Below are 18,519 nucleotides of genomic sequence, written 5' to 3'. Positions count from 1 at the left end.
AAACACTGATTTAGGAATAGGTTAGATAACATCCAGAGAAATCCTTTCAGTGCAGGGGCTTCGGGGTCTGGTACTTCCAGTCCAGTAGTAGTGGAAATACCACCCAGCATCCCACTGGCGAATCCAGAACGGTTTAAAGGGGATACAGGGTCAGTGCAAGTGTTCTTAACGCAAGTGATGATGCATTTCTCTTGCAAACCCCGATCTTTTTCCACCAACCAGGCAAAGGTAGCGTTTGTCATTTCATATTTAGTAGGGGACGCAGCTCAATGGGCAGTCCCGTTCATTCAAAGAAACGACCCATTGATACATGATTGGGATGCGTTTCAGACCGAGTTTACGAAAGTGTTCGACAGAAGGGCAGATACATATACCGCGGACAAGGAGTTGCTAGAATTACGTCAAGGGAATCAGGACATTTTGACTTATCTGAATACATTTAGAAGGTTAGTTACTGAGAGGAAGTGGCCTGAGGCTAAGCAAACATCCTTGTTTCATCAGGGATTAACCGAAGAGATGAAAGATATCATAGCTCAAATCGATCCGCAGACCGTTTCATGCGAAGACTTAATAAACTTGGTCTTGAACTTGGATCATAGGATCAGGAATCGTAAGAGAGATTCTAGATCCAAGAATAGAACTATCCCATCCTCTGGGCCGGTTAAAACCAATGACAGTCCTGTACCCCCAAGCCCTGAACCCATGGAAATTGGGGCTGTCCGAGCAGCCTTAACTGCTTCTGAGAAAGAACAGAGGCGCAAGAATGGACTTTGTCTATATTGCGGCAAAAAAGGCCATTTCGTTAGGGAATGCCCTGTCAAACCTAAGTTTTCCAAGTTCCGTTTAAACCAGGGTGTCTCAGCAGCTATGGAAAAACCAGCGGAAAGCTGAGGGACTCTGGGGGTAATGAAGGGGTTCCCTGGAGTCGTGTTAGTATCCCTTCTATGTTGAATACTGTGGTGGGAGCACAACATTTGTTCATCAATATCGTATTCATGATCAGTATGGTGGAGGTGAATACACACGCCATGGTGGATTCGGGGGCTACTGGCTTCTTCATGGACATGGCGGAGGCTGAGAGATTAGGCATACCTCTAGTCCCTAGAGAGACTTATAACGATGTCTTTGCGGTGGATGGCAGGAAATTGGATATAGGGCCCATAGGTTATCAAACTTCCAAGACAGAGATGAGGTTTGGGTGTCACAGAGAATGGGTCACCTTTAGCATAATCAAGGCTCCTCAAAATGGGGTGATTCTAGGCATACCATGGCTGAAACAACACAATCCCGACATAAATTGGGAGACAGACACCATTGTAATGAATTCAAGACATTGTGAGGAGCATTGTTTTAGATATGCTCAGAGTCCTTCGTTTGCTTTGGCATGTGGGGAGTGCGTGGCCACGGCAGCCGAGAAGGAAGTAACACTACCAGAGATATACTGTGAATATAAGGGGTGTTTGATGAGGTATTGGCAGAAGGGCTACCTCCACATAGGCCGTATGATTGCCAGATCGAATTGGTTCCTGGGGCGGTGGTTCCCAAAGGTTGACTGTATGCCTTGACCCAACCAGAAAACGTTCATCTGAGAACGTACCTTGATAAACTGTTGGAATTGGGGTTTATACGCCCTTCAAGGTCACCTGCGGCATCCCCTTTATTCTTCATTCCCAAGGCTAATGGTGAATTGAGAGCCTGCGTAGACTTTAGAGCCCTCAACGCGGTAAGGGTGAAGAATAGATACCCCTTGCCATTGATTAATGTATTGCTAGAACAGGTGAAAAAGGCCACAATCTTCACTAAATTGGATTTGAAGGGAGCATACCATCTAGTAAGAATGAGAACTGAAGACGAATGGAAGACCGCCTTCAAGACCAGGTATGGGCTATTCGAATACCTGGTCATGCCATTCGGGCTTTGTAACGCCCCTGCGGCGTTCCAGTTCTTCTTAAACGATGTGTTCAGAGAAATCCTGGATCATCATGTAATAGTGTACATTGATGACATCCTTATTTATTCTGAGTCTGAAGAGCTGCATGTACAACATGTCAAATCAGTACTGAGCATTCTACAACAACACAGTCTGTACTGCAAACTGTCCAAGTGTGACTTCCATGTCACCACAGTGGAGTTCCTGGGTGTCATGCTCACCCCCCATGGGCAGGAAATGGCTGAACGCAAGATCCAGGCTGTTCGTGATTGGCCAATTCCTCGAAACATCAAGGATGTTCAATGTTTTCTTGGATTCGCCAATTTCTATCGGCGTTTTATCAACCAGTTCTCGAATGTGGTGGCTCCCATAACACGACTGTTGAAAAAGAATCAGCGTTTTGTGTGGGATGAGAAGGCACAGGAAGCATTTGTGACTCTGAAAGGGGCGTTTGTAACTGCACCAGTGTTGACTCATCCTAATCCAGACATACCATTCATTGTAGAGGCCGACGCCTCCGAGGTTGCTATAGGAGCCATACTATCACAACGTCACGAGCTCACAGGGCAATTACATCCAGTGGCCTTTATGTCTCGGAAGCTTACTGGGGCGGAACTAAATTACTGCATAGCGGAAAAAGAACTCCTGGCAATCAAGATCGCCTTCACAGAATGGAGACATTTCCTCATGGGTGCCAAGCACAGGGTGACGGTTTATACCAATCACAGAAACCTTCCATTCATGTCTGCTGCTAGACATCTCACCCCTAGACAGCTCCGCTGGATGCTTTTCTTTTCAGAACTCCATTTCACCATCACTTTCCGTCCGGGAGCGGACTATCGAAAGGCGGATGCCTTGACCCGTCAATCTTCCACGAAGACTCCTGATAAGGGGATGGACTCTCCTATAGTGGACCTTACCAAGGTAGTCTGTGTCATCCAACCTGATGCCTTTTTGCAGGGAATACGGAATGGGGTGAGGTGTGGTTCATGGAAGAGATGGTTGCAGGCACATCCCGAATGGCAGATGAGACACGGGTTTTCGGTTAACAAAGGGCACTTGTTGATTCCTACAGAACCCCTGCAGAAGCAGATGTACCAATGGTGTCACTCTTCTCCAAGCGCTGGACATGTGGGAGTGGAAAAGACATTAGAACTGATCAAACGCAGATGTTGGTGGCCTTTGCTAGGAGCTGATGTCAGGAGGTGGGTTACAGGATGTGACATTTGTGCCCGAGTCAAGACAGACCATCGTCGCCCTGTGGGGCTTCTTCAGCCCATGCCTACCCCGTCTATTCCTTGGGAACGTATTTCATTGGACTTTGTGGTAGGGCTGCCTAGAGATCAGGGGTGTACAGCAGTGTTGGTAGTCATTGACTATTTGACTAAGATGGGGCATTTCATTGCTTGTCCTCAGGTACCCACGGCAGGTCAACTAGCACAACTACTCATGGTTCATATTGTGTGTCTACATGGTTTACCGGCTGTCATTGTGTCTGACAGGGGCTCACAATTCACTGCAAGGTTTTGGAAGGCATGGTGCTCCTCCCTTCATATCGAGACGGCCCTGTCCACGAGCTTCCATCCCCAAACTGATGGGCAGACTGAGCGTCTCAACCAGACGTTGAAACAGTTCCTGAGGTGTTATGTGTCCTAGGGTAAGATCTGCATGGAGGCGGACCTACGGGACAGCAGTGCAGTGTTGGCTCTCAGGCAATTGCTTGATTGGGTATAGCCCTGAAAGCGCTGCATCAACTGGTGATGCCGTCTCCTCTGAGTCACCTGGCCCTCCTGCATCAGCCTGATTGGCTCCTACATGGCAGCATTTGACTCTATGTTGCCCTCCACATCAGCTGTAGTGAGTTTCCTCATGCATTCACTCATGACGCTGATGGTACTTGCCATCGTGCTGATTTGTGCCTGCACTAACCACATATCTTTGACCTGCAGGCGCTGCACCCAGAGAATCTGTGTCTCCAGCCTACACTAGATATTTGTGGATTGTTTATCCTGCAGTGTGAAGCGTGACCTTGCTCTGCGCCTCCAGCTTTGGACTGTGCGGTGCCGGACCTGTGTTGGGGTGTTGTCGTGGGGTACCTTAAGGCTGGCTTGTCTCTGGTGTTCTTTCTGGCTCATCCTCAGTTTCCATGGGCTGCAGTGGTGGAACATTGGCCCTGCGTGTAGTGGGGGCATGGGCTTGTGTTTGAGGGACCACAGGTGTATTGATGTCAGCCACAGCCGGAGTATCCTGGCTGTCCCTGCAGTCACTCTCCTCAGCCTCTCCTTCTGCTGCATCTGTGATGTTAAACAGTGCAAGGTTTAATTTTTTGGGGAGTGTTATGTTGTGTCACATTAAGCATATTTTGGAACTTCAGAGGAGGGGTTCACATTGTCGCAGTGGGGGTGGTGGAGTGTGTTAGGGGAAATTTTCAGTAGGGAAACGAGCAGTAGCAAAAGGAACAAAGATTGGAGAAAACAGGATGTCGTATTTAATCAGATACCAAGCTTATTTAAGAAATAGAAATTGCTAGTAATTGTAGTATTCTGTCAGTCAACATGAAAGGGATCCTCAACAAACAGAAATATGGTGGGCTCGTCCGATGGCTGGCATCCTTCACACCCCAAGTTTTGTTTCTTGAAGTCCAATTTATCTAAGCTTTACCTACTGAGGACATTTTCTGAGGCTTTTTTGCATCTGCTGTGTTAGCTATGAGACGGGTAACCATTAATCTTTCTATACATTTGTCCTGGGAATTAGAACAAGTTTAAAGGGATCCAGAGGGGAGATGGCTATGGGTAGCTGCATGATAAAATGGTGGGATTTTAAATTTTGTAAATAACTACGGTCTGGTTATGGATGATGCCTCGGGGTTGGCGAAGACTAATGAGCTGTTAAGGGGTTTCCCGGGTCAGATTATTATCGGGGGGTCGGGATTCCTGTGACTTTTATGGATTGATGTGCAATATTTGTAAAGGACAATGAGATCAAATGTTGAATGATTGCTTATGATTGTTCTGTAATGTATAGCAATTTATTTACATAGTATAAGTGATTTTAATCTTTTGGCATTTATGTGTATATTGTTTTTTTATGGGTTTTAATAATTATGGAAAACTCTAATGAATGAAGTATTCCTTGAACTAACCCAATAAATATTTTCTACATATTTGATTTTCTGGCTACTGTAACATTAATATGGTGACGATTGGGTGTTGTTTGTGGTGTGGGAGTCTTATTGGAATGCAGAATAAATCCCCTAAAGGGAGTTTATTTTAGACCTAGGGCCAGATGTAGGAATCCTAATACCATTTTAGGTGTTACCGACCGGTTTTAGGCTTTTCAGATGTAGGGGCCTAATTTAAGGATTCATTAAATTACAGAATCTGTAATTTTAGGAATCGGTAAATTAACGAATTCTTAAATACCGATTCGGTAAATTACTGAATCCTTAATGTAGGGAGTACTCAAATGAGTGCTTTTCCCATTTTAGGATTGATTAGATATTTACCACCAACTACAAGTTGGTGGTAAATATCGAAAACCCCAAAAGAAGCGATTTTTTGCTAATTATTACTTAGGGCATGTATGTGTGCCACATGTGCACCCATACACAACAGTGTGTCAAAGTGACACCCTGCCACCCTTCAATGTGTTCCCCCTTTTACCGAATCAGTATTTACCGATTCAGTAATTACCATTTATTCCTATGGGCCAATGGGAATTACCGAATCGGTAAATACCGATTCGGTATTTACCGAATCTTACCGATTCGGCAATACTTACTGAATTAATACCTACATCCTATTTACCGATTCTAAAATACCGAATCGGTAAAATTTGGTATTTTAGAATCAGTAAATCTGGATTACCTACATCTGCCCCCTAGTGTCTTAGTGGTGTCCTGTCTCCTTTGGTGTGTTGGACCCCTCTCTTATTTAGAGATTCTAAGTACAGTCCTTGTGACGGAGAGAGTTAGGGTTTGGCCCTACTGTGCATATACGACACATATCCCATATTAGACCCTTGTGCAGATGGCTCAGTTTAAAACATTTGGTTTCAATGATGACCAGTTCAACAGATCTATTAAATCGAGGAAAGGTAATAAAATTATTATTTATAATTATTTTATTTATTTTAGGAATTTGTAGAGCGTGGCTGTCACCATTGCAGGCATCCAGGCGCTGATAAGATCAGAGGAGACGGAAGTGAACACGGGGAGTGTGAGTTTTCAGGCGGTTAACAGGGAAATAACCAGGTTTCAATCCTTTTTCTAAACGGGAGGAGTTCAGTGAGGTGCCTAATGTCGACAGGGAGAGTATTCCATAGTTTGGCAGCTGCCACCTCAAAGGATCTGCCTCCGGCTCTGACTTTCCTGAATCTGGGTACAACTACCATCTTGGCCTCAGAGGATCGAAGCTGTCTGGTTGGAGTGTACCAGGCAGATTTCAATTGTAAAGGGGCTGGGCCAGTTCCGTGGAGAGCCCTAAAGACTATGCAGAGGGCCTTAAATTGTATCCTCTGTCTTACCGGCAGCCAGTGCTGTTTTCCCAGAGCAGACGGTCCGTGAGCTCTTCTCGGAAGCCCCAAAGCCAACTTAGCAGCTGCTGATTGGACCCTCTGGAGCCTGTCCAACAGGAACTCAGGGGACCCAAGCAGGAGGGCGTTACAATAGTCCAGCCTGCTGAGAATGGTACATCTTACCACTTGGGCGCAAGCATGGGTTGGTAGGAGGGGCAGAACTTTCCTTAGGGAGCGAAGGATGGCAAAACAACAGGCAGACGTCTTTTGCGTCGCCATACTAAGCCTATGGTCCAGCATGACCCCTAGATTGTGGACTGATTCCACCGGCCGTACTTTGGTCCCTGTTTCCGGGGGCCAAAAGTTGTTTGGAAACGGCCGGGAAATCCTAGTTCCGGCACTAAAGAGCACCTCCGTCTTTCCTGCATTGAACTGGAGGGAGTTGTCCTTTAGCCACCGAGACGTGTCACGCAGACAGCTATGTAGGACCTCCACAGATGTTGAGTTCTCCCCTTTCAAGGAGAGGATCATCTTGTTGTCGTCAGCGTAGTTGACAATCCTGATGTTAAAGCTTTTGATGAGTGAAATCAGAGGTCTGAGGTATAGATTGAAAAGGATTGGGCTGATTGCTGAGCCCTGAGGAACCCCATGCGTTATCAAGGAAAAGGCTGACTGAAAAGGTGGCATGGACACTGCCTGCTGCCTATCCTGCAGAAATGATTGAAACCATTGCAGCGCTGTGCCTCTCACTCCCGCCTCAAACAGCCGCCTCAATAGTATCTTATGGTTCACCGTGTCAAAGGCGGCAGACGTATCAAGCAGGATCAGGAACGCTGCCTGTCTTCTGTCTGCACACCTTTGCAGCTCGTCCATAGCGGTGATAAGAGCTGTTTCGGTTCCATGGGCAGGCCGGAAGCCAAATTGGTCCACATCTAGTAAATTATGACATTCCAGATGGTTGGAGAGAGTGTTGCTAACTAAACGCTCAACAATTTTGGCAGGGAAAGGAAGCAGGGAGATGGGCCGGTAGTTTTTTGAGCAGTCTGGATCTAGGGAAGGCTTTTTTAACAAAGGAGATACTAACGCCCGTTTCCATTGGGCAGGAACGGTACCAGTCACTAAGGATTGGTTACAAATTAGGTGGAGTGGGGGGAATAATTCATCTTCAAATTCCTTCCAAATTTTGGGAGGCACAGGATCCATAGGAGACCCGGAGGAAATCCCTCTAGCTAACTTAGTGAAGGCCTCGTACGAGAGTGGTGGGAACTCGAGTAACATTTCTTTCGTAGTCATGGCAGGGCCAGCCATCCAGTCTACCGGAGAGCCAAGTGTCAAGTCGGAGGGAGGGACAAAATCCCAGGGAATTTCCAAGTCCTTAAGGATAAGTTCTATTTTATCCTTGAAAAATACAGAAAGGTTATCACAGAGGTCTTGGGACGGGACAATAGCGTTCTTGGAGCATTAAGGGTTAGTGACGCTATTTAGTATGTTAAAAATGCTCCTGGAATTGTTGGTGGAGTTACAGATCAGAGAGGAATAGTAATCTGCCTTAGATTTTTTAATCAGGTTCTTATATGCAAGGACCTTATTTTTCCACACCTCTTTAAAGGTATTGTTATAGTCACATCTCCACCTTCTCTCAGCTTGTTTGCATCCTTGTTTTAGGTTTTTTAGATCGTCATTAAACCAGGGGGCATAGTCCTTACCCTTGCAGGTACGTGTTTTTAGAGGGGCATGGGCATCAAGGACAGCTGTGATTCCAGTGCAGAGAGAGGTGTAGTTTTCCTCTATTTTCTTATCCTCATTAAAGAGCTGTTCCATATGGAACACCTCCCCGAGGGGGTGCAGACGTGTAAGAGCCCTCCAATCTCTGCACTTAAATTCCCTATTCATCACTGGAGTCTTATGCGGACCACGGTTCATGTGAATAAAGAATTTAACGAGTGAGTGGTCTGTCCAATCCATAGGTAAGGTTTCTCCCATCCCCACCAAGTAGGGGGGAACGAAAACCAAGTCTAGAAGATGACCCGCTTTGTGGGTGGCTCTAGTAGCCAGCTGAGAGAGACCAAAACTTTCACAGGCTTGAAGTAAGTTGCAGAGACCCGAGTCAAGGGTGCCATTGCGCCAGAGATTAAAATCGCCAAGGATAAGCAGCTTGTGATGAGAAAAGGCGATATTAGTCAGGGTAGCCAGTAGCGCTTGTTGCTGCTGAAGGCTGAACGCCCCTGGCGGGCGATAGCATACTATCCCACTGACAGTGGTCCCGGAGTGGGCCTGAATTGAAAGACCTAAAAGCTCAGTGCCCATAGTAGGGTCTAAAGCGAGGTCCAGAATGCTACAGGATGCTCTAAAAATAACTCCCACCGCCCCACCTCTTCCAATAGGCCTAGGAGAATGAAGAAATTTGAACCCAGGAGGACACGCAAATCCGGGGTCAAACAAATAGTCAGGACGACTCCATGTTTCCGTCATGAAGAGAATGTCTAATTCATGAGTCTCTATCCGGAGTTGGATCTCTGTACTGTGTTTAGGCAGGGACCTAACATTCAGAAGCCCACATTTGAGAAGATCGTCGCTCAGAAAGTCGGCTCGTGGGAGTGCCGTATGTAATAGGGTTAATGTTCCTTTATCCGCATGTTGCTTGCCAATTTGAATGAGCATTTCTCTAGAGTAGGGGTCCAGAGGGAAGCTGATCAAGATCTGTTGAGCCAAAACAGGCAGCATAGCTGGCACAAGGCGCTACCTTGGCGCGGACGGGCGCAGACGGGCTTGCCTTAGGCACGCCTTCGGCGCGCAAACGTCGAGCCCGCTGTGCTCGTCCGCTGCACGTCCGGAAGATGCACATTTTTGTAGGGAGGTGGCCGGCGGTGGGGGGGCGTGGCCTACGGCCTCAAAAAGGGGTGTGGCCTCAGCAAATGCCGGGAATGACGGCAAGAGTTGTAGTGGTTCTTCCACAGCAGCGCTAAGATCTGCTGCGCGGCCAGGCCAGGAGCAAACTAGTGCCCTGATATGGTGCCAGGAGGGGAAGAGGGGTAAGTGATTAAAATACACAAAAGTGACTCTCAAATTATTTAAAAAGTATTCAGGTCGCGCTCCCGGCTTCCGCCTCAGGAGATCTGTAGCGTGATACTGAAGGCGCTTGTATTCAGCGTCTTATATATGGGTTCGGCGGTGGGCGTGGCCTCAAAAAGGGGCGAGGCCTCAGCAAACGCCGGGAATGGCGGCAAGAGTTGTAGTGGTTCTTCTGCAGCAGCGCTGAGATCCGCTGCGTGGCCGGGCCAGGAGCAAACTAGTGCCCTGATATGGTGCCAGGAGGGGAAGAGGGGTATGTGATTAAAATGCACAAAAGTGACTCTCAAATTATTTAAAAAGTATTCAGGTCACGCTCCCGGCTTCCGCCTCAGGAGATCTGTAGCGTGATACTGAAGGCGCTTGTATTCAGCGCTCTTATATATGGGTTCGGCAGTGGGAGTGGCCTCAAAAAAATCACTTTGATCACTATAAAGGTGAGAAGTGGGGCACCCTATTAAATCTAAAAAAGAGAATAATTAGAACTGAGGCTCACGCAGATTTTTTAATTGAATATGTTAAGTCTGGAGAGATACTGAAAGGATTACAAGTTCGTAATGAACCTGGTGTTTTCGTGGATCACAAAAATCTTCTTGAAACCAGGTCACAAATCTAAATTTGTTGCAGGCATGATTGGATGCTTTTGATAATAGAAACTGCACAGGACGTAATTATTTTAGAAAGAGAAGCAATAGACAAACTGGGAGTTGTACTAAAGGACAAACAAGCTTTGGAGGAGGCTAAACTTAAACTTGAAGAGATTAATAATGATTTTGATGGTTACAGGCATTATTTAATAAATAAAAAAACTAACAAACTCAAAAAGGTCATCAGTAGATTTAGTGCAGAACTTGCATATCCCTACCTAAAAGAGATTTATTATGATCAAAAGAAGGACCAGGGATGGGATTGGAACTCCTACAAAAGACCAAGGTATACACGAGGTGGAAGAAAGGAGGTCACCTTCTCTGATACCTCAGGGTCTAGTGGGGATGAGGAACCAGTACAGAGAGCAGAACAAATGGGTAGAGGGTGTAACAAGAACTATGGAGATTTTTTAGCACAGAAAAATAGGAGGGGATGATGAAGTGGGAACCAGATGAGGGCCCAACCTGTACTAAGTTGACCACCGCGGGAATATATGCAGACCAGGAACAAGAGTTACTGGAGTTAGACAAAATTCCTATCATTAACTTGTTCAATAGACTCCTCAATAAAGAAGAAACAGCTGTATTAGGGAGAGGCTTTAGCTTTGTGCCCACAGCTAGGGTAAATAGGTTCCAACTAGAGAGGGATCTCATAATGTTTTTTAGAAAAATTAGATTAAGGAGGTACTTTGAAGATAGACCATGTCGGGAATCTGATAATGTCACTGGGTTTAAAACCAAATCAACATTCACCCCATCTACAGCGCAAGTTGGAAAAAATATAGATACATTTGAAAGTGTTGTTGAGATAGAGATTCAGAATCTCATTAAAAATGAAAATCCTTAGGATTTTAATCTTAGTAAGAATCAAAGGATAGCGATCAGTACCCTAAAAGAGGATATTTCTATTACCATAAAGCCCACCGATAAAGGTGGGGGAGTGGTAGTTTTTGATACACCTGATTATGAGAATAGGATGTGCAAACTATTGCATGACCATTATCAGAAGGTACAAGAAGACAATGAACTAACCATTTTGACAAGGAAATGTAGTGATCTTTTATAGAAGGCAAAGGAAAATAATTGGATCGGTGAGGCTGAGCTGAGATTCCTAAATAGTCAGAACCCCAAAATTCCGGCCTTGTATGGGCTTCCAAAATTACATAGGGATAATATAGACCCCCCCCATGCGACCTATTCTCAGCTGCTTGGGCTCCTTGCTTGAGCCTTTAAGCAAATATGCTGATTTTTTCCTGAAGCCGTTAGTGCTAAAACTAAAATCTTATTTGAGGCATTCCTCACAAATTATTGGCATGGGAAAACCTTTTGTGAGGGAGACTCACTGTCTAGTCACCCTGGACATTGAGTCTCTATACACAAACATTCCCCAACGGACCACAGTTGAGATCATAGGGGGAATCCTGGAGAACTTAACCTCTGAGGGAGTCAGTAAGGAATTCATAATGCAGTGCACTGAGATGGTTCTGAAGAATAACATTTTTCTTTTTAAAGACCAGTTTTATCGCCAGAAGAAGGGGACCAGCATGGGGACGACTTGTGCCCCCAGACTGGTGTGTCTATATGTTGGTGAGTTTGAAGGATGCCACATTTACAATAAGTTGGCACTATTCTATGAGAACATGTTAGAATGACATTGATTTATAGATGATGCTTCTTTTATTTGGGATGGACCTAGTGATCTTTTGGCAGAGTTTCTTATCTGGTTGAATTCAATTTAGGTGATGAGAATTTAAAATTTACCGCACATCAGAGTAATATTAGGGTTGATTATTTAAATATGACTATTAAGAAGAAAGAAGGGAGATTGGCAGTAGAATTATATACCAAACCTGTGGCCACAAATACCCTTTACACTATTCTAGTTTTCAACCTAAAGCACAGAAAGAGAATATACCGTTTAGTCAGTTCCTCTGATTGTGGAGGAATTGTACTGATCTACAAGATTTTAACACTCACTCTACGGTGCTAAAAACTATGTTAAAAGATAGAGGATACCCCGAAAAATGTATATCTCATTCTTTTAAACGGGCCAGATTCTACGATCGAGATGCAATATTGAATAGGCCGAAAAAAGAACAGGAAAAGCAGAGAGTAGTATTTGTTAGCCAGTTCAGTTCTATAAGCAACAAAATAAAAAATGTAGCAAATAGGAATTGGAACATCGTTAATGACGAAGAAAATGTTAGATGAGAAAAAACGTTATTTGCTTTCAAGAAAAATATGAATTTGCGAAACCTGTTGGTGCAAATATATACAGAGTTGCCCAAGGAATAACAGAGAACTTTGGACCACACTGTAGCCAAGGGCAACATACGCTGTGGCAATTGTTCAATGTGTTCCCAATGTATTGTAGCAAAGACACTGATGCATAACAGTAGAACAATAGAGACCAATACTTTGAGCAATTGCCGTAGCAAAAATGTTATTTATCTTTTTGCGTTGTCCATGTGGTTTAGCTTATGTAGGTGAAACAGGCAGTGAACTTGGATTAGATTGGCTGAACATAAATCAGCAATTAAGACCAGATAACTGAATGCCCCCTTGGTCTCACAATTTTTAGATCATGGACATAGAGAAACAGATTTTATGTGGTTCATTTTAGAAAGGGTGACCATGAATAGAAGTGGTGACAACATGGAAGAAAAGCGCAAAGCCAGGGAACAGCGGTACATGCCTGTCTTAAACACTGGAAGCCAAGGCTTGAATTTGAGAGAGGAATGCGAAAAACTGATCAAATAAATTCTTTTATGAGATTATGTGTTTTTAATGTCTTTGAGTACCCTTTCGTCTTACCACAGAAAGTAGACAGAATGTCTGTTGCATGTGCACATTAGTTGGTGCAATGAGCTTTGTGATTCCTCCTATTTTGATCTTGTTCTTGAAAATAAATAAAAAGTCACATTTGAGAGACGAACTATGAATCGTATATTTCGGTCTGTTAGTTTTTTTCAATAAAATATATGTTTTCGTTACATGGTGGCTGATATTCTAGCCCATGAAGTTTCCCGCATGGATAGGATATGCAGCGGTTTCATAATAAATGTAGGCAGTTCCATCTTGCAATCTTGCAAGCCTGCCGCACGCTTGGAATACGCAGCTGTTACATAGCAAACACAGGCAGTTCTATTTTTATTACCACCGAGCGATCAATTATTGGCAGTCTCATTACTATTATGATGTAGTGAGTGCATTGCACACTACCTCCTCCCCTTTAACATGGTGGATGCAAGGAACTTTTTTAGTCCCATATCTATGTAGTATATATTTTTTTAACAACCTAGTGAATGCAATGCGCCCTGCTTCCTCCTTCTTAATATGGCGGATGCAAAGCAACTTTCCCATCTCGATGTTTTACAAACGGGATTTTGGCACAAGTTTTGCTAATTAAGATGGAGTTATAAAGGGACTCGGCACGTTAGAAAGTGATGAGGCGTTCTGGAGCACATTCAGGAGATTATTTAACCCTGGTATGTGGCCGATCCGCACGCAGGTTTTTCTGAGCACAGCACACTGTTTTTAAAAAAGTGTTTACAAGTCTTCTTCTTAGCCCATGTTAGAATATCGAGATTTCCAGACCTTCAATGTGAGGGCTATTTTTAGTATTGTTTTAATCTGCTAATGGTATATGGGACTTGTTTAGCTATTGGATGCTTGGTAGTGGATTCAGAGAGATGTTTCGTTAAATTGCAAGTTACCTTATCATTTTGAGACTCGGTACATAGCGGCAATAGTGAGGGATCTTTACAATTATAGGTTATTTTAAGCCACGGATACATTTAGTGCCATTGGTAACCTATGATGGGGGCTTAAAAACATTATTTTTTTAAATGTTAAACACCTTTGCTCAGGGCACTCGAGTAACGTCGAAGTAGGAAAATTGATGAGAAGAAAAAATCAACTTATGTTCATATTTATTAAGGTAAACCTATTACTGAGATTTTTTATTTTATTTTATTTGTGGATATTATCCAGGAGTTTGGGTATTGAGGAGCTAATTAGATGCCACACTGTTTTTATAACAGATGGTGTGGGTCTTCTCGTTTTTGATGTAAGAATTTTAACTACACTAACTGAGAAGAGAAGGAAACTCAGGAATAGTCTGTGACAGGCTTGTTTGTCACCACATACATGGTATGTAATAAGTATTTTTCCGCATTAATTTTGGGGAAAAAATTAAGAGTTATCTATAGTGTCGGGTTCTAGTCTCCGACGGGCCGGCGTGATGACGCAGCGCGCCGGAGCCAGAACGCAACGCCCGCCATGCGCATTGGGCAGCGGGGATTGGCGCGAACGGAGTTGGCAGAAGCGACTGGAGCTGCGGACAGTTAGAGACCCGGCGCTTCCTTTGTTAGCGTTTCATGTACTTAAATAAAGGAGCTTGTTACTACAGCTTGACAGTCTCCCAGTGGTCAATTAAGGGCTAACTTACCAACATCACAGTGGCGACGAGGAGTGGGATTAGCCCCCACTTGGTTCTCCCCAGCAAACCATCAAACAGAACGGCGACCAACCACCCCAGCAAAGAGGAAGGTTGAATATAGCTGAAAGGAGGACACCCCACTGGGGACACACACAGGAGGACAAGCACGCTATTCACGAGGAAGCGCGGCAGCAGCGCAGAAACTAGCAGCCTAAGATCCATGTGGCTCTAGACCAGAAGCCCGAGCCGCTTAGGCAACAGTTGAGCAGGGAGTGCACCCAGCTGAGACTCTGGCAGAAAAGGGAGACGGAGACTCGGCGGTAGACAAGGATAGCCGCCCCAGCAACTCACGAGGGGGGAACACCAGCCCACCCGGTAGCCCTAAAAGCCCAGGGGACAACTCAGACCGAGAGGGAAGTCTCAGCGCGCCAGGTAGCCCCCGAAACCGAGGCGAAGGGTCAGGAAGTGCACCCAAGATGAGTAACCAAATGACGGCCCTCACCGCACCTGTCCCTTTCCTACCCAGACCAGGAGAACCCCTGATGAAGTGGGAGGACTGGAGGGAATACTTCAAAAATTACGTGGAGGCGTTGGAAGATAAAAATGGAGAACCTTTCCTAGTGCCAGGAAAAAGATGTACTGCTGCATAACCTGGGCCCCGAAGGCGTGAGAGTATTTGCGAACATCGTACCAGCGACAAGACAAGCTGCTGACGATGACGTTTTCAAAATCGCCCTGGAGGATTTGGACAATCACTATCGCCCCGCAGTGTGTGTGTCTATCGACAGGTACAACTTTCAACAAAGGAAACAGGAAGAAGGAGAATCCATAGATGATTATGTAGCGGCGTTGAGACGGCTAGCCATCACGAGTAATTATGGACAGCTCCAAGGCGAATATATCAAAGACCAAATAGTCATGCACACCACCAACAAGTCAGTCCAGGACAAATTGTGGTCACAGGGTGAGGCGTCCTTGAAGGATGTCATCGCAATGGTCAAGAAGGCGGAGCTTTCAAAACGATGCGCAGAAGCGGCGAAAAAGGAGCACCCTCTGAGACAAATGGTCAACAAAATAGATGAAGCTCCATCTTCATCCAGGCAAAGGAGACCCACAGGAGAAGGGAAGCACGAATCGAGATGGGCATGAAAACCAGGACCAGCGGGAAAACAATCCACGGACAACAAATTCTCTTGCTACCGGTGCGGCAGCACAGGACAGGCAGCACAGGATAAGAGGTGTCCAGCTTTTCGCGCCAGATGCTCATTCTGCGAGTTGGTTAGCCATTATGAAAAGGTGTGCCGCAGGAAGGGAAAGAAATCCATGGTGAAATGCATCGATCAGCTCCAAGCCGAGGACCTGACGGAAGACGACCTAGAGCACGATGACATGGTCCTATGCGTCGAAGAACAGGTACTGGATGTGACAGACAAACGATCGGACAAACCGCGAACGGACACACTGATCGGAGGAGTGAAAGTTCACATAGCAATAGACTCGGGGTCACCGTACTCCATTGTACAAAGGTCCGTATGGGAAGAAGACTTTGTGCCCACTCTCTGCCCGCAGTTGCAACCGCCTGACATAAGACCGATCTCCTACAGCAGCAACGCGATCCCAATGGTGGGGTTCCACACCTTGAAATTTGAGTTCAGGGGAAGGTCGGTGGTATGCAAACTATACGTAGGGGAACGAGGACCCTCCGTACTAGGTTGGAGAGACCAGGGAGACCTGGGACTAAAGCTGGACCCAGGAGGCAAAAAACAAATACTGTTGACGGAGGACAGTCGGTGGCCAGATCTAGAGAAACTGAAACAAACCTTCCCCAAAGTGTTTGGAGGCACGGTAGGAAAACTAGACAAATTCGTGCACAAGATTCTGCTCAAGGAGGATGCTCGCCCGGTGCCCCACAGAGTCAGGAACATTCCCATTGCCGTGAAAGATGCAGTCCAACAGGAACTACGAAGACTGGAGGAGCAGGAGATAATCGAATCCATCGACAGCTCGGAATGGTTGGCCCCCTTAGTCGTTGCCAGGAAACCAAATGGCAAGGTACGTCTATGCGTGGACCTGCGCGAACTCAACAAGTGTCTGATAGTTGAAAAGTTCCCCTTACCCAGAATAGAGGAAATGTTGGCAAAAACGAGAGTAGTGACATGGTTTTCCACTATCGACCTGACCTCCACATATCATCAAATTGACTTGCACCCAGCGAGCAGAAGGCTCACCTCCTTCATCACGCCCTTCGGATGTTATCAATTTCGACGAATGCCATTTGGGTTGGCATCTGCGGCTGCAGACTTCCAAAAGCGAATGCACCGCCTGTTCAAAGACATCCCTGGCGTCCAATACTTTCAGGACGACATCTTGATAATGGGCACGAGCAGGAGGGACCATGATGAAAAACTAACTAAAGTATTGGCAGTGCTCCAAGAGAAGGGCCTCACCGCCGAGTGGAGCAAGTGTAAGCTGGGAATGTCAGCGGTCACCTATTTAGGACACGAGATAGGGAATCAAGGAATCACACCCAAGAGACAAAACATGAGAGCCATTTGTGAAGCCAGGGCCCCAACCAACAAAGAAGAGGTGAGGTAATTTTTAGGAATGGCGGAGTATTACAGCAAATTCGTCAGACATTTTGCCACCAAGACCCACAAGCTCCGACAGCTAATCAGAGACAAAGCGACGTTCCAATTGGACGAAGAAGCCCAGAGCGAATTTGATGAACTGAAGAACAACATAAGCCAAGCAATACCCCTACACGGGTATGACCCGATGGGTCACACAATCCTGACAACAGATGGCAGTGAAAGGGGTTTAGGGGCAGTGCTAGCGCAGGAGAGAGACGATCATACAGTAGAAACACTCAGCTTCGCCTCCCGGGCGCTGTCGCCCACCGATCAGAAATATAGTGTCATTGAGAAAGAGATGCTCGCGGTCACGTGGGCCATAGGCAAATTCAGACAATTCCTATGGGGCACCCGCTTCAGGCTACAAATGGACCACAAACCACTGGTCAAGGTGCTGACCTCCAGCGGACATGACACAGTGACACCGCGTATTGCGAAGATGACGCTCAAGCTGCTTGATTACACCTACGACGTGGAGTACTTGCCGGGGACACGCAATAAAGTGGCAGACTATTTGAACAGGGCATCGGCCATGGAGGAAGCGCCGTTGGTCCCGCCAGGCACAGACGAAATGGTAGCTGCAATGGTTGACTCAGAGAGGAATATCAGCAGGCAAGAGTGGGCTCAAGCCTACGAAGGAGACCGCGAAATGGAGGAAGTCAAGCAATTTTTGATCTCCGGGTGGCCAGAAAAGAACCACCTTAAAGAGACTATGAGGAAGTACTATGAAGTGCGAGAGGAGTTCTCAGAGTGTGACTCAGGGATTTTCTTGTACCGAGGTGATAAGGTAGTCCCACCAACGACGCTGATGCCAATGCTGCTGAACCAACTCCATGAAGGGCACCTTGGCATCGTAAAGACGAAGATGCGCGTGAAATAAATGTACTGGTGGCCGGGTATGGACAACCAGATAGAGCGACAAGTGAGAGAGTGCATCTAGTGCCAAGGAGCGGACAAGATCTTGAGACCGTTAAAGCCCGCCTTAGGAATGTTCGAGCAGCCCCACAACCCGTGGGAAGATTTGGCAGTGGATATATTGGGTCCGGTGCTCTATTCCAGGGGAACGGCTAAATACCTATGCGTGAATATTGACAAATACTCGAAGTGGCCGGAGGTAGATGTGCAGGAAGTCATGGACTCCGACACAGTGTTGAAGTTTCTCACTTCAGTATTTCTCCGGGAAGGAATACCCAGAACGATCTTGAGCGATAACGGGCCCCAATTCACATCAGAGAAGTGGACAAGGTACATGGAAAGGAACGGAATCAAGTCCAAGCACACAGC

Source organism: Lissotriton vulgaris, chromosome 7, assembly GCF_964263255.1.
Source record: "Lissotriton vulgaris chromosome 7, aLisVul1.2, whole genome shotgun sequence".
NCBI lineage: Eukaryota > Metazoa > Chordata > Amphibia > Caudata > Salamandridae > Lissotriton > Lissotriton vulgaris.
This window is presented reverse-complemented; position numbering follows the sequence as displayed.